Source organism: Tribolium madens, unplaced genomic scaffold (genome assembly GCF_015345945.1).
Source record: "Tribolium madens isolate multiple individuals breed KSU strain unplaced genomic scaffold, Tmad_KSU_1.1 Scaffold_3;HRSCAF=73;Tcas5.2_LG2, whole genome shotgun sequence".
NCBI lineage: Eukaryota > Metazoa > Arthropoda > Insecta > Coleoptera > Tenebrionidae > Tribolium > Tribolium madens.
Window position 1 is genome coordinate 10,394,824 of NW_025401006.1, and position 13,092 is coordinate 10,407,915.

At 30.3% G+C, this 13,092-nt stretch overlaps 1 protein-coding gene across 6 annotated transcripts in view; it reads right to left on the bottom strand.

Moving 5' to 3' along the window:
- The window catches only part of LOC123007130 (eye-specific diacylglycerol kinase), a 91,177-nt gene that overhangs the window by 53,768 nt on the left and 24,317 nt on the right, over positions 1–13,092 (bottom strand). For 4 of the 6 annotated variants that reach the window (XM_044402202.1, XM_044402203.1, XM_044402205.1 and 1 more), the window contains exon 2: positions 9,885–10,100. The exons of the other annotated variants lie outside the window; for them this stretch is intronic. The gene's annotated coding sequence lies outside the window, so the exon portion shown is untranslated. The remainder of the gene's footprint in view (positions 1–9,884; positions 10,101–13,092) is intronic. 6 annotated transcript variants of the gene reach the window in all.

The following is a 13,092-nucleotide window of genomic DNA, read 5'->3' on the forward strand; positions in this document are numbered from 1 at the left end:
ACTACCTTTGAAGTGAAGGGTTAATACCACGTATGCAGATAGAATTATGCATATTAAGTTGGGATGATTACAAAATTAGACATAGATTTTGTGCAAAATATGCTACAAAATATTGGAAAACTGTTTTTTCTATTTAAGTAAATATTTTAAATTTTTATAGAATTCATCTGAGTCATTGCAGTACTGCAACGTTTGTGATTAATGTCAAATGCTAAAATCAATCAATCTTGTTGTATATTTTAATGTGCATTTATATCATTATTATTACACAAACCTTCCAACAGTTAAATTGAAATTATTTTATTATTCACAACTGCCACAGAAAGACAAATTAAACCTCACCATTTTATTGACAAACATTACAAATCAAAGCTGTTGATTATGTATGTACATACATACATACATAATACATATAATATGTACCTAATACCTAATAATAACATCCTGCAACGTGTTCCAAATTTGAAAATGTTATACTTATGTAAAACATAAAATGTTTTGTGTAACTTGCTTTTTCCTAGTTATTTGCAAAGAATTTACAGAGACATTTTTTTAACTCTGAACATAGCCCAACGTTTTTAAAATAAATTTAATTCTCTACAAATTCGTCTTTTTTTCTTTGATCGTATTCGTAACGTATACTGAGACTATGATTGAATGACATTAGCAATAAATTGATTTGTGTTTATTTTTAAATGAAGCATAAGGTTCAAAGTTCGAAAAATGTCCCTGCATAAATTTTTGTTAATCAACATTTTTTCTAAAGAATGACGTTATACAGAGTAAAAATTTAATAAAAAACAAACGAGATGAGATGATGATACTACATTTCACCACCTGAGAAGATCCTTACTCTAATTGTGATATACAGCATGATTGATATATCACTTAACGAAAACGAAAAAATTAAAACTGAGTTTACAAGCGAAGTCTAAATTTATTTATTTATTTAAGAGTATTATGAAGATGGTTATCACCTCAGAGGGCAACAAAGACGAGAGTCTAAAACAAATAATTTGACAATATTAAAATAAATATTATGAATTATTATCAAATAAATAAGTAGATAATTGGAACATAAACTTTTTTGTAGAACTTTTAAGAATAAAAATTCACCTTATGGTAATCAAAAATTGTATTAAAAGCGCATACGATCAATAATTGCCTAGCGGAAATATTGCAATCTGGATTTTCCACACCAGATATAATGCTGTTGGTGCACACGTACGACTGCCTTGCACACAAACAACAAAGAAATACCAATGTTAGGTTTCCTTTGTGGGCTCTGTGTCTTTATCCAAGACTTTTATACTCCTACGTATTATTTTTATAATTTAAAAATTCGAATCATTTTTAGCAAAGCTTTGATTAAAAAATAAACAGTAAGTGTCTTAAAGTAAATTAAGCAGTGTACGGCTAATTTATATAAATCGATAACATCGAAATAAACGTAAAATAACCATTTTTCCTGATAACACGGGTTAGGCATTTCTGGAGTAGGAAAGAACTTGTTGTAATTGTTATGGCCTTTAGACATGAAACTTGGTGTCCACTCGACATAAAAATGCTTTGTAGAAAAAGCGTCGGTTCCTTCTACGTTATTTGCTTTACACACTTAAGGTTATAAAAGGAAACATTATATTTTCCTTGTTACTATTATGAATGTACCGGTGGACCATTATACTCACACTAACAAGACGCCAAGGAAAACTAAATATAGGAATCTTGTGACGCTCAGCGTCTTTATTTTGTCTAGTCTGGTTTGCATCGTTTTTCTCACGCCTGCAGTTATGAAAGGATTTCAATGTTTCAGAAAATGCAATTCTCACAGCTAGTAAGTGGATATTTTTCAGGAATATACTGCTAGCAAAAATAACTATTAGCTGAGGATTAGAATATATCGCCTCTGTAAAAGGCCTACACGTGCCATGTTTTCGTATCCTGAATGAAAATAGCTCAATATTTAATATCCTTTACTCCGTTTTGCCACATTACAAAAACCGTAAAGTCCCTTAATTCTCCGATTCTGTTTTATTAACAATTCTGAGCTTGTAACAACCCCATTGCGGATACGAAAACGATTAATCCACACTAATGATAACAATTAAGAAACTTTTAATGTATCTTGATTGAGTGCTTGTATGTTTATTTACACTCGGTTTAATTGTTTCCATGACCAAAGAGTAGCTCCGTAAATTTAATTATTTTCGCACACTACGAGAACAGTTTAATTAGATTATAATTAAGGGCGAGAAAAAGAAAATTGGCAGTGTTCGTATCAGATTAGAGCTTTATATACTTCGACGTTTCGTTCGCTGATTAATTCAATTCAACGTGAATATAAATAATTCTAAACGACGCCTCCGAAAGAATATTTTGTCTATTTCATTTATTTAGTAAAATAGTTTTAAATGTCTATGATTTCAAATGGAAAACAAGAACCATATGGTTTAACTGTTATTTGTGGCTGTGTTTGCTACACCATTTCCTTTAAGCTATTATGTGGGTGTTTAATGGCACCACGTGTCATAAATAAAGATTTATTATAATAGAAAATTGTAATTGCCAGAAAGGTTCCCTTAAAATCGGGAATATAATAGCAATCGTAAACACCAAAAAAGCTACTACTATAATCCATTTCCACACTTAGGTGAATTAAGAAAGAGAGCAACAGGTTTCTTATTAAGTCATTATCCAGTAAAAACTAAAACTAATATATCAACTTGTTCATAGTCTATTATTTAGTTGCCACAATTTCTGACAAGTTTTTGATTATAATATTTTTATTTTCCTCTTGCATAGATTCTTTTTTCAACGTATTAATTTTCATATAACAAAACTTTCTCAGTAACTAAAATAAATCATAGACTTTAATTAAAAAATTGTCTAAGTAGGTTGGTATTTACAAAAAAATTGCAAAACTTGTAAATTAAAAGAAATTCCGAAAAATTATATACTCACAATTTTATAGAACTTTACACTGCACTAATTATTTTTTTTTTCGTAAAGCAATTAATTTATGTAAAAAACGCTTACTTCCATACTTATTACTTACCAAGTCTTTTATACATTCGCTATAAGTTGTTATAAAATTAACTTTGAATAAGCTTAATGAACTTTATAATTTTAACATTATCTGAATTACTATGCAATAGAAAACATGGTTTTAGAAAAGCAATATAATAAGAATAAGAAAATAACTTTGGGTAACTCATAATAAACCCATTGAAAACAAACGACCTTTTGAGACCTAATCAAAAGAATACTTAGCTTAGGATATTATTAAATTAGTCTCAGATAATTTATAACATTGCTTACGAAAATTAGAAAACATTTCCATTTTCAGAACATCAGACGTATATCATTATTAAAATAAGACCCTTGAAACATAAATAAATCATAATGTATACGTAATAACTGAGAAACAGTCTATAGAGATCAAAGAAGAGAGAACACATTTCAAATAGTCAGTTGCGATGACAAATTTAAACTTTTAGTTTGGTATTTTTGTCTAATAAACTCAAATAAAACTTCCATTTCGATGTGAATTTACTTTTTCTATTTTGCGTTTAGAATAAGTCTATTCCAGCACCCAACTGACATCATTTGAGTGCTTTAATAAGGCGTTAATTTAATTTTAGTGACGGACTTTTTTCACAATTTACTCGTATTTTCAAATGTGAAAATAAGAATTATTTTTATTTCTCACAACCACCTAAAATTATTCCGTCGCAAAATTCTCTAGAAAAAAATTAATGTTTTCGTCTTTTAATTTATAAAAATGATATAAAGCGGCAAAATAGAAAATATAGTATAAAGCACTTGTTGCAGAAGGTTTTTCAAGCACTCATTTGTTCCTCAACTCGTCGCTACGCGGCTCGTTTCAAAATTTCAAATTTGTGCTATTTATTAAAAGTTGTGAGTAATAATTATGAACTTTTGTTGTCACCAATGAATAAAGAGATGGCAAAGAGTGACACATGCAGATTAAAAATTTGATTTATTTACAGATAAACAAGAAACAGCAAGGCAGGAAAACATGAAAATCATCAACCATTAATGCAGTTAAAAACATGAAGGCGAACAAATGGTGTTATAATAAGATGCTTGGAATAGCAAAACAAAAAAGGGTCCAACAGCTATATATCTTAATAATTACTGAATGTTAGTGCTTTAGACAATAACAAGGTTAGAATCCTGTCGACCAAAATAATTGAGATCTACGATACAGTTCGAAGTTTGCGAATTAGTGACATTTTCTCTAAAAAATATAAATGACTGTTCCTTCTCTGTTAGTTTATTAGGCGCAAACTTTCCGTTATCCGTTTAATATTAACAACGTTTAAGGCCATTATTTGCAGTGGCAAAAAGTCTTGCATTTAAAATATTAATAAGTTCCTTTGAAGAGCTGATTAAAATTTCAAACCAAGTTCTCCAAAGAGGTTTCACTTAAATATAACGAAGCAATTTACTTTTTGTGGTAATTGTAACGTCACTATGTATAAACAGTCATAATTTTCCAGTCAATACGTACGCGGGTATAAAGTTACTCATTTTTTCTCTTATAAACCTTTGGACAGTTTTTATCAAGATTAAATGAATTAATAACCGAACACTCCTTTCAACTCAACTTAAATAACAAATGACTTGGGGGGGGTTTAATTCTTTTCATTAGGCTTATAGTTTATTACATTATAATACGCACAATACCCTCCATTATTTTCTACTCTGCGGAAAATAATCCATTTTTTCCATAAATTGTCAACACCTAATATTAATCTCGACCATAAAAACACACATTTTTAGACAAATTTAAACTTTCCAGAGCTTACGGTTTATGAATCAAGTACCTAATTGTGCAAGGCAATTACTATAGAACAAACACAAACAACAATCATTTGACCATTGGAAATATTCCACAATCACAAAATACCGATCTAGTGTCAAATTAAATCAAATTTTTTTACTACAACTACAAAAAATAATGTGATTCATTATTATTGGATTTTATCCTTCAAAATTTTTAACAATGGTAAACACGTGTTAATCACAAATGTTTGTGCCTTCTTCCTCATTATTATTATACATTTAATCCACATTTTATTAGTAGCAAGCGGTAAATGGCATATTACACCTGAAATTCCAATTATACACATTTCAAACTTGCAAACATGTTACAAATGGCTAAATGAATATTTTGCATATGTGAAAACTTAGTTTGCATTTATAATAAATCAAAAATTTACATTTAAAAAGAAATTTTTGTGAGTTTAAAAAAATTATGGGAGACAAAGCCGAATTTACATAAGCTGAATTCAAAACGACATAGAGAATAATATTGTTTTTGGCCTTCTCCATTGTTGAAATCGGGAATGTTTGCATGCAGGATACCCTAAAATATTCATATTTTTAATACAAATCACGTGCTTTCATAGTGTGAAAAAATTATAGGTGAACAGGTCACCTGAATATGTTAAGACAAAAATCAATAAAGTTGTTATACCATTTAGAATGTTTAACTATCACAAAAAAAATAAAGTAATCTCGTTGTTATGTTATTAACAGAATTATACATTTTTGGAAACCTCCAAGAGTGAAATTTTGTTCGTAACAATAATTGCTCATATGCGTGAAAGCATGTTAATAATAATTTACCCCGAAACAAGAACGTCAATGAAGTTTGTAGTAATTTCGAAAATTAAACTTTAGTATGTTAGACACATGTTAATAGGAATGTCAATAACATTCAGAGTTGTCAGTTCTCATTGTTTTCCCCTCGTTTTTGGTAAAAACGAAATCAAAGTACCACCTAGTCCGATTTAAAAAAATATAAGCCAAAAAAATACATAAATGCAATTCATGAAAAAAGGATGAAATTATGTTCATAGCATCAGTTTCTCCGGAGTTTTGAATACCAACAAGGGTATAAAATTTCATCCCCTTGTTCATTTCGGTGCATTTGTATATATACGCGAGGTTTCTACTACCTCTACACGAATAAAAAAGCGTCTTGGCGATGGTAACTTAAATTTAAATAATTTCACTTTTATGAAGGGAGAGACATAAAGTCAAGTGTAATAAAATGATCATGTCACGAGCAATTGAATAGTAATATCACGACGCAATATCATTTCTTCATTAAATAATCTTCATTCCTTGTTGGATTAAAAGTTGGAATGGGACAACTTTAGCTCGCATTTCTAATTAAAGGGATTGGCGGGAATATGAGTTGGTGGTTATTAAATTACTCAAGATCGCTAACTGAGTGGGCGAACTCATTAGTGGGACTTTTGGGCCGTGATCACACGTGTTTGACCAATGATATAAATATGCCACTTTTAGGTGATTTAAAGCAACAATAAAAAAATTTAATGGGTGAGTATATTTTTATCATCATTAATCAAATGTGACACGTCTTCTACAAATATTTACTTTTGAGCGAAATTTCTTCGATAATGTATTCAATGAGCACATTTTTAAACACAAACAGTGTATTTCAGTTATTATATAAACACGGACGATACTCTACTTCTAATTTTATCGATCGTATTTCTAAATTTAACTGGAGTCAACAGCTTCTGTGCAGAATTCAAGATCAGATCTGGCACTACCTCTCTACTTGTCACTCACTATTTTAAATTAGCAATTTAATGCATACGAATCACTTGAAAATAAACAGCAAACAGTTATTTGCAAAAATACTCCCAATAAGTAACAAATATTATTCTCCAAGAATTTATTTCATTAGTCTTCTTTTTCTTTATTCAAAAATCGCCTCACTTACGTCGCCTCAAGAGATTAAGCTCTTGAGTACTTAGTTAACTTCAGAAACTCATCCACTAATTAGCAAGAACTGTTCTTAAAAATATTTTCTTGCTCCTGAATGAAACTGTCTGAATATATTTTGTTGAAAATCTTGGTAATTATTAATTTCAAACACTTTTGACTTGTTCAAAGCCAAATCTCATAATATATACGAAACCGTCTGTCGAGCAGTACCAGAGTTCTCCAATAAAAAGTTTCAAGGGTTGTTATAAAAATGAAACGTCAAACAAACTTCCTCCAAACTTGATGCTTTTTTCCTGAATAATCAATTCTCAAACTACAAATTGCTATTCTTGAGTGCGAGTTCACTGTCCTTTTTATAAATTTCCAAATTCACCATCAACGCAAAGAGAAAGGATTAGATTTATTCGCCTTGTTCACAAAAGATAGGTGTTTGTTCCTGCCGAACTTCTAAGCAATATATTTTTCGTTTATACGAGAACCTACAGCGATTGTGATTTATTGGCAACTGCTACAAATTACGTTTATAACTATGATATCCACACTTGTGATGATTATGAAATATGGTCTCTCGAACATTACTTTTGTTACCGTTTAAAAAAAACTTTGCCATAAAATTATTCGATGATTAGTAAAGCACGCAACTTTGTAATTTCGTTTCTGATTGTCCGAATGAAATATAACGTCATATGAAAATGTAAAGCACCTTATTTGTATAACAAGAACTATTCATAATGCGAAACGCACAACGCACAAAATAATTCATTTAATAAATGCAAAGTCAGTCTTTCGTTTGCTGATACGATCATCTAGGCAGCAAAGTCAAACCAAAATTTGGGGCGATTGTTATGTTAAAACGTATTTCATAAAAAATTAAAACTTTTAAATTTCCTAATCTGTTTTTATTTCAACTAAATCACAAATTTATGACTTTAAAAATTTTATCATTTTGCGTTTTACGATTTTATTTAAGCATTCACCTAAAATGAGGTTCTTTAAGACAAACTCGCAAAATCTTATAAACGAAAATCAGAATTACAAATGTAGTTTTACAAATTTTCAGTTGATAAGTTTTATTAATTTCAAATCAAAAAAAAAATAATAAAAAATAGTTCGATCTTGACTTGAGATTTCTAGTGCATGCAATTTTACTGCGCTACCTCTTCAATTGTTGTTTAACTTTGTCCCAATATTTAGATGCAACCATTAATATTCCTAGCAGCCTAGATCTACCCTTAGTGTTACCAAAAAAAAATTTAGCTACTTATCCCGAGTAAAACGAAACCATTTTGCCTCTTTATCCAAAGAAAACATCTTATTTCTTTGAAACCGTCCATATTTTAACGACGTAAGCCTCGGTTTTCCTATGCATGTTGTTGGAAATTAATAATTTTAATGTTATATCCCTTGGCGTTATTTACATAAACGAATACAAACTTTATACAAATTCGTCAAACTTTTTCTAAATAGTTTTACCTCAAGTCGAGAACAACGGTGTGTTTTAACAAACTTTCGTTATAACATAATTATGAAAAAAAGTTTAGAAGTTGTGGATGGTTTAATAATAAGGTACGAACTTCGGATTTCGTTGGGACGCAGTGTGCTAAAAAGAAATCGTAAAGTGATGTTTAATGGTTTCTATTTCATTTTTGTGGACTTAAACCAAATCATGAAGTTGTAAAGACGAAATTCAGTAAAAGTGAAACTAAACGAAAACGGGTTATCGATTTCACAAGTTTACGTCTTTTCAATTATATGTGGATAAACAGATACGCGAAACCTGTGACAGGGAACTTTATGAGAAGATTAAGTTCTAAGTTTACGTTACTGTAAAAAAACTACTAAATAAATTAAAAAAAAAAAGATTTTAATAAAGTTCTTAAATAAAATAAATATTATTCCTTTAATTGTTATTAATGAAATATCTTGCAGCAATAACATTTTTGTTTTTGTAGATATGTGCTTATTTTGCGATATTTGAGTTGATTCGTAAAATAATAATTCCCCTTGTTTTCTGAAATGATGATAAAATAAAAAGAAGGAAATACATACGAGTATAACATTTTCCGTAATCAGAAAAAGAAGCAGTGGCGTATCCACGAAGGGTGGGTGGCCACGAGATTGTAATCGCCCACTCAGTAATAACATAATTACAAAAATGAGAGGAAAATACCAAATTCTTCATTTTATTTACAGTAGGTAAATCATTTCATTTACTGCGCAATGTTACATGTATTTAGTTTGAATTCTGTTTTTACAATTTCAGGTCGATTTAGTTTTTTACTTATTCAGCAGATACTTAATAAAAATGTAGCGAAAGAAAAATTTGAACCTTGTGTCGAACGACTAAAATTACTTCGTCATCTTGGGACTTTCTGTGTTCACCTCAAGAGTAAACTTTCGGGTAAAGGGATTAGATAGTAATTTTTAGATTTTAAGCAAACTCGCGTAAAACAATTTCAGTTAGGTAAACTTGTATTAAACGGAATTAAAATAGTGCAATCCTATCAGAAGGATGTTGAAACGTGTGACGAAATTTCATTTTGCAAACTAACTTGTAATATCCCAGTGAAAATAAGTTAGTTTTGGTTTTATTTAATCCATGATACAAACACACTAAAACATAGATAATAATGTATCATTTTCCCTCTATACTTCAAACGGAACAACACACTAATGTTTAACATGCAACAATACTATTCCGTCCAACATTGCTTTGATGGAAACATAATAAAGTTAATGGAGAAAACATGTATTAATATTAAGCTTGCTGTTGGTTGAGTTTTCGGAAAATTTTGATTCGCAAGTAAAACAGAAAATACGGCAAACTAATAAAGGGAGACAATTAATCAAAATTTGCACACAACAAAATGAAAATTCAACAATGTGACACAAGTATCCTGTAGTCAAGAGCAATGGTCAACAAAAGCCGCCACAAAACTTTCATTCACTCTTAATTAGATAGTTAGAAAGATTTTCAGTAGCTCGCAATGTTGACGGCATCTCTTTGATCCGGCAAAAATTTTAATAAAGCCGCGTCAAAATCAGTTTAATACCTGAGTAAAGGTGAGCTAAACCGCTACATTTAAAGTACTTACCTCCAGCGACAGATGGTGTTAAGTTGCGGATATAACCGCAATGGGCTTTTAGATGTAAGAACGGCGGTTTTACCGCCAGGATTTCATCTTGGAACTTCATCTTAATCACATTAATGATATTTTAAGCAGCTAATAACCATTAAAGTAACGTTCGTCTTCATTCATTCGGAGCGAAGAGCGTTGATCACATTTTTAAAATCATGTTAGGTAACATTTCTGTAAAAGAGAATACAATATTGAAGAGGTTTCCGTGACCGGCATTGTGCTTTTTAATATTCATGCAAACTTACTACAATATTCAAGACGTTCCACTTTCGGAAGAATTTTAGACAGCTACGAAATGAATTTTTTTGCTGCTTTGTGTTTAGGTAAAATTTCAAGTAGTGTGTCATGTGACATCGCCACATTTACGTGATTGAGAACATGCAGTTTAGGAAAAATACTGCATCGTATGCAAGAAGCATAAAGAAAAAAATGCAGCTGGAACGAGTCACGAAAAATGAAACGTTCTCATATAAGACATGAAAATGTCCGCTCTTAAAAAATATAAATGGCAGAAAATACATGAAATGCGTATAATGTGTCCAATATATCAGCTGTCCCCTACTTAGGGGCCCTGAAAAAATAAGCGTAGTCCGGTTAAAATACACATTTTTTCCCCTCGGATCATGACATACTCAGCTCATTTTTGTAGATTCCTATAATAATTTATATTTTTAATGGCCTAATTTATGTAAGTAATACAAAGTAAGGGATTTCTTCGATAAAAGTCCGGTCTTCGTCCTTTTTGCCTGTAACATATTTAATCCAACTTCTAAAAAAGAAAACTAGTTCTTAACTTATTTCCGAATCTCCACACATCAAGTTTCTAAACTCGTATCAAAGTTTGTATTCTGCTTTTCCAATCAGGAAAATATGCTTTTCATACCTATATGTATTTACTTTAAAGATTTTTTACTTAAAAATGAAAACTATGATGAATGCGGAAAAGTTTAATATTTGTTTATAAGTCGTTACTTTGCTTTGGAGTTGGAGTAAACTCAAAAATAGTAGAACCACACACGAAAATTCATTACATTGTGATGATTGATTATCCTGCTTATCCTATGAGTGAATATCATAGTTTATCCTTTTAGTGTGCTGTCGTAGTGGAAGACAAATTAATGATTATCCCTATAATTCGTGGAAACGGCGCAATTCTCCTTAACGGAAAATTTCACAATCTTCAGAATCTCCATTTCACGCAACACTGAATATAAACATAGTCTAATTACATAAAACGTGTATTTTAGATTGTTTAAATTAAATATTGCTGGCCCCTAGCACGAGTTGAGAATACTCGAAAGGAAAGAAAGACATAAATTCACTGTTTTCAACAAGAAAGAAACGTGGAATTAATCTAGATGTTACTTTCCGCTGTTGAATCTAGAAAACCTCACGTTTCGTAATTAACCCTAAGCTTTAACTGCAGGAAAAGAAAGAAGTTCTTAAGCCGCACCGTAATCCAGTCTGGCGGAAAATTTTTGCTTCATATTTTTAATAAGGTCCAAGGACTTAATCCAAATACAAATTTTTAATTACAGGAAGATCAAATTTAATTGAATATTGTAGTGCTTTACAAACATTATTTTTCTAAACTTATTTCGAAAGAAAACTATTCTATAATGATTTGTCTTTCAATTACATTCGCAATTGTAAATGATTTTGGGATCAATATTAAATTGCCAGTGTTATAGGGTCAACAAATAATCAAAAACTGAATACAATTTGGTATGCAATTAGTGTGAACAATATTTGGTTACCAATATGCAACAAAATTCAATTTCGCCTTGTTGATATAAGTTACTAGCTGTTGCCCGCGGCTTCGCTCGCGTGGTAGTTTGACATTCACAACTACTTCAAAACGCAGAAGGGCTAAGAAACTTACTAACAAAATATAGCAACACATAATTTATTATAAACTTCGTGGTAAAAATAAAAAGTCCGTCTTTTATAACTTATTTAAAAACCGTAAAAGTCTTATTTCATGGATATTACTTAACAATGACAAATTTTAATACAAATTTTCATTCCATGCTTAACTATAATACATATTTATACAAACTTTCATCCCTTATTTGACCCCCTTAGGGATAGAATTCTCCAAAATCTTGAAACACGTGCTATTTGGTTTTTAACTGAACACCCAAATACCAATTTACATAGATTTAACTTAAAAAAAAAACGGATATTTGACGAAGTTTTACCCTTATTCAACCCCCTTGAGGGTGAAATTTCCAAAAATCCTGAAACACGTATTATTTGATTTTTAATCGAAAGCCTAAATACAAATTTTCAAGGATTTAACTTTATAAATGACATATTTTAATACAAACTGTCATCCCCGTTTAGCCCCCTAGAGGGTGGAATTTTCAAAAATCCTAAAACAAGTGTTTCTTCATTTTTAACCGAAAGCCCAAATCCCAATTTTCATAAATATAACTTCAAAAATGACGAATTTATAAATATTTATACAAATTTTCATCCCTTATTGTTTGACCTCTTAGGGATAGAATTCCCCAAAATCTTGAAACACGTGCTAGTTTGTGTTTAACTGAACACCCAAATACCAATTTTCATAGATTTAACTTTAAAAAAAACCTAATATTTTACGAAGTTTTACCCTTGTTCAACGCCCTTGAGGGTGAAATTTCTAAAAATCCTGAAACACGTATTACTTGATTTTTAATCGAAAGCCTAAATACAAATTTTCAAGGATTTAACTTTATAAATTATATATTTTAATACAAATTGTCATCCCTGTTTAACACCCTAGGGTGGAATTTTAAAAAATCCTAAAACACGTGTTTCTTCATTTTTAACCGAAAGCCCAAATCCCAATTTTCATAAAGATAACTTCAAAAATGACGAATTTATAAATATTTATACAAATTTTCATCCCTTGTTTGACCCCTTTGAGGATGAAATTTTCCAAAATCCTAAAACACGTGTTTTTGTTTTTAACTGAGAGCCCAAATACCTACCAATTTTCATGAATTTAACTTCAAAAAAAAATACAAATATTTTACGACCTTTTACCCTTGTTCAACCCCCTTGGGGGTGAAATTTCCAAAAATGGTAAAATACGTATTTTTTTATTTTCAACCGAAAGCCTAAATACCAATTTTCATGGCTATAGCTTTAAAACTTCGAATTTACCACCCCATTT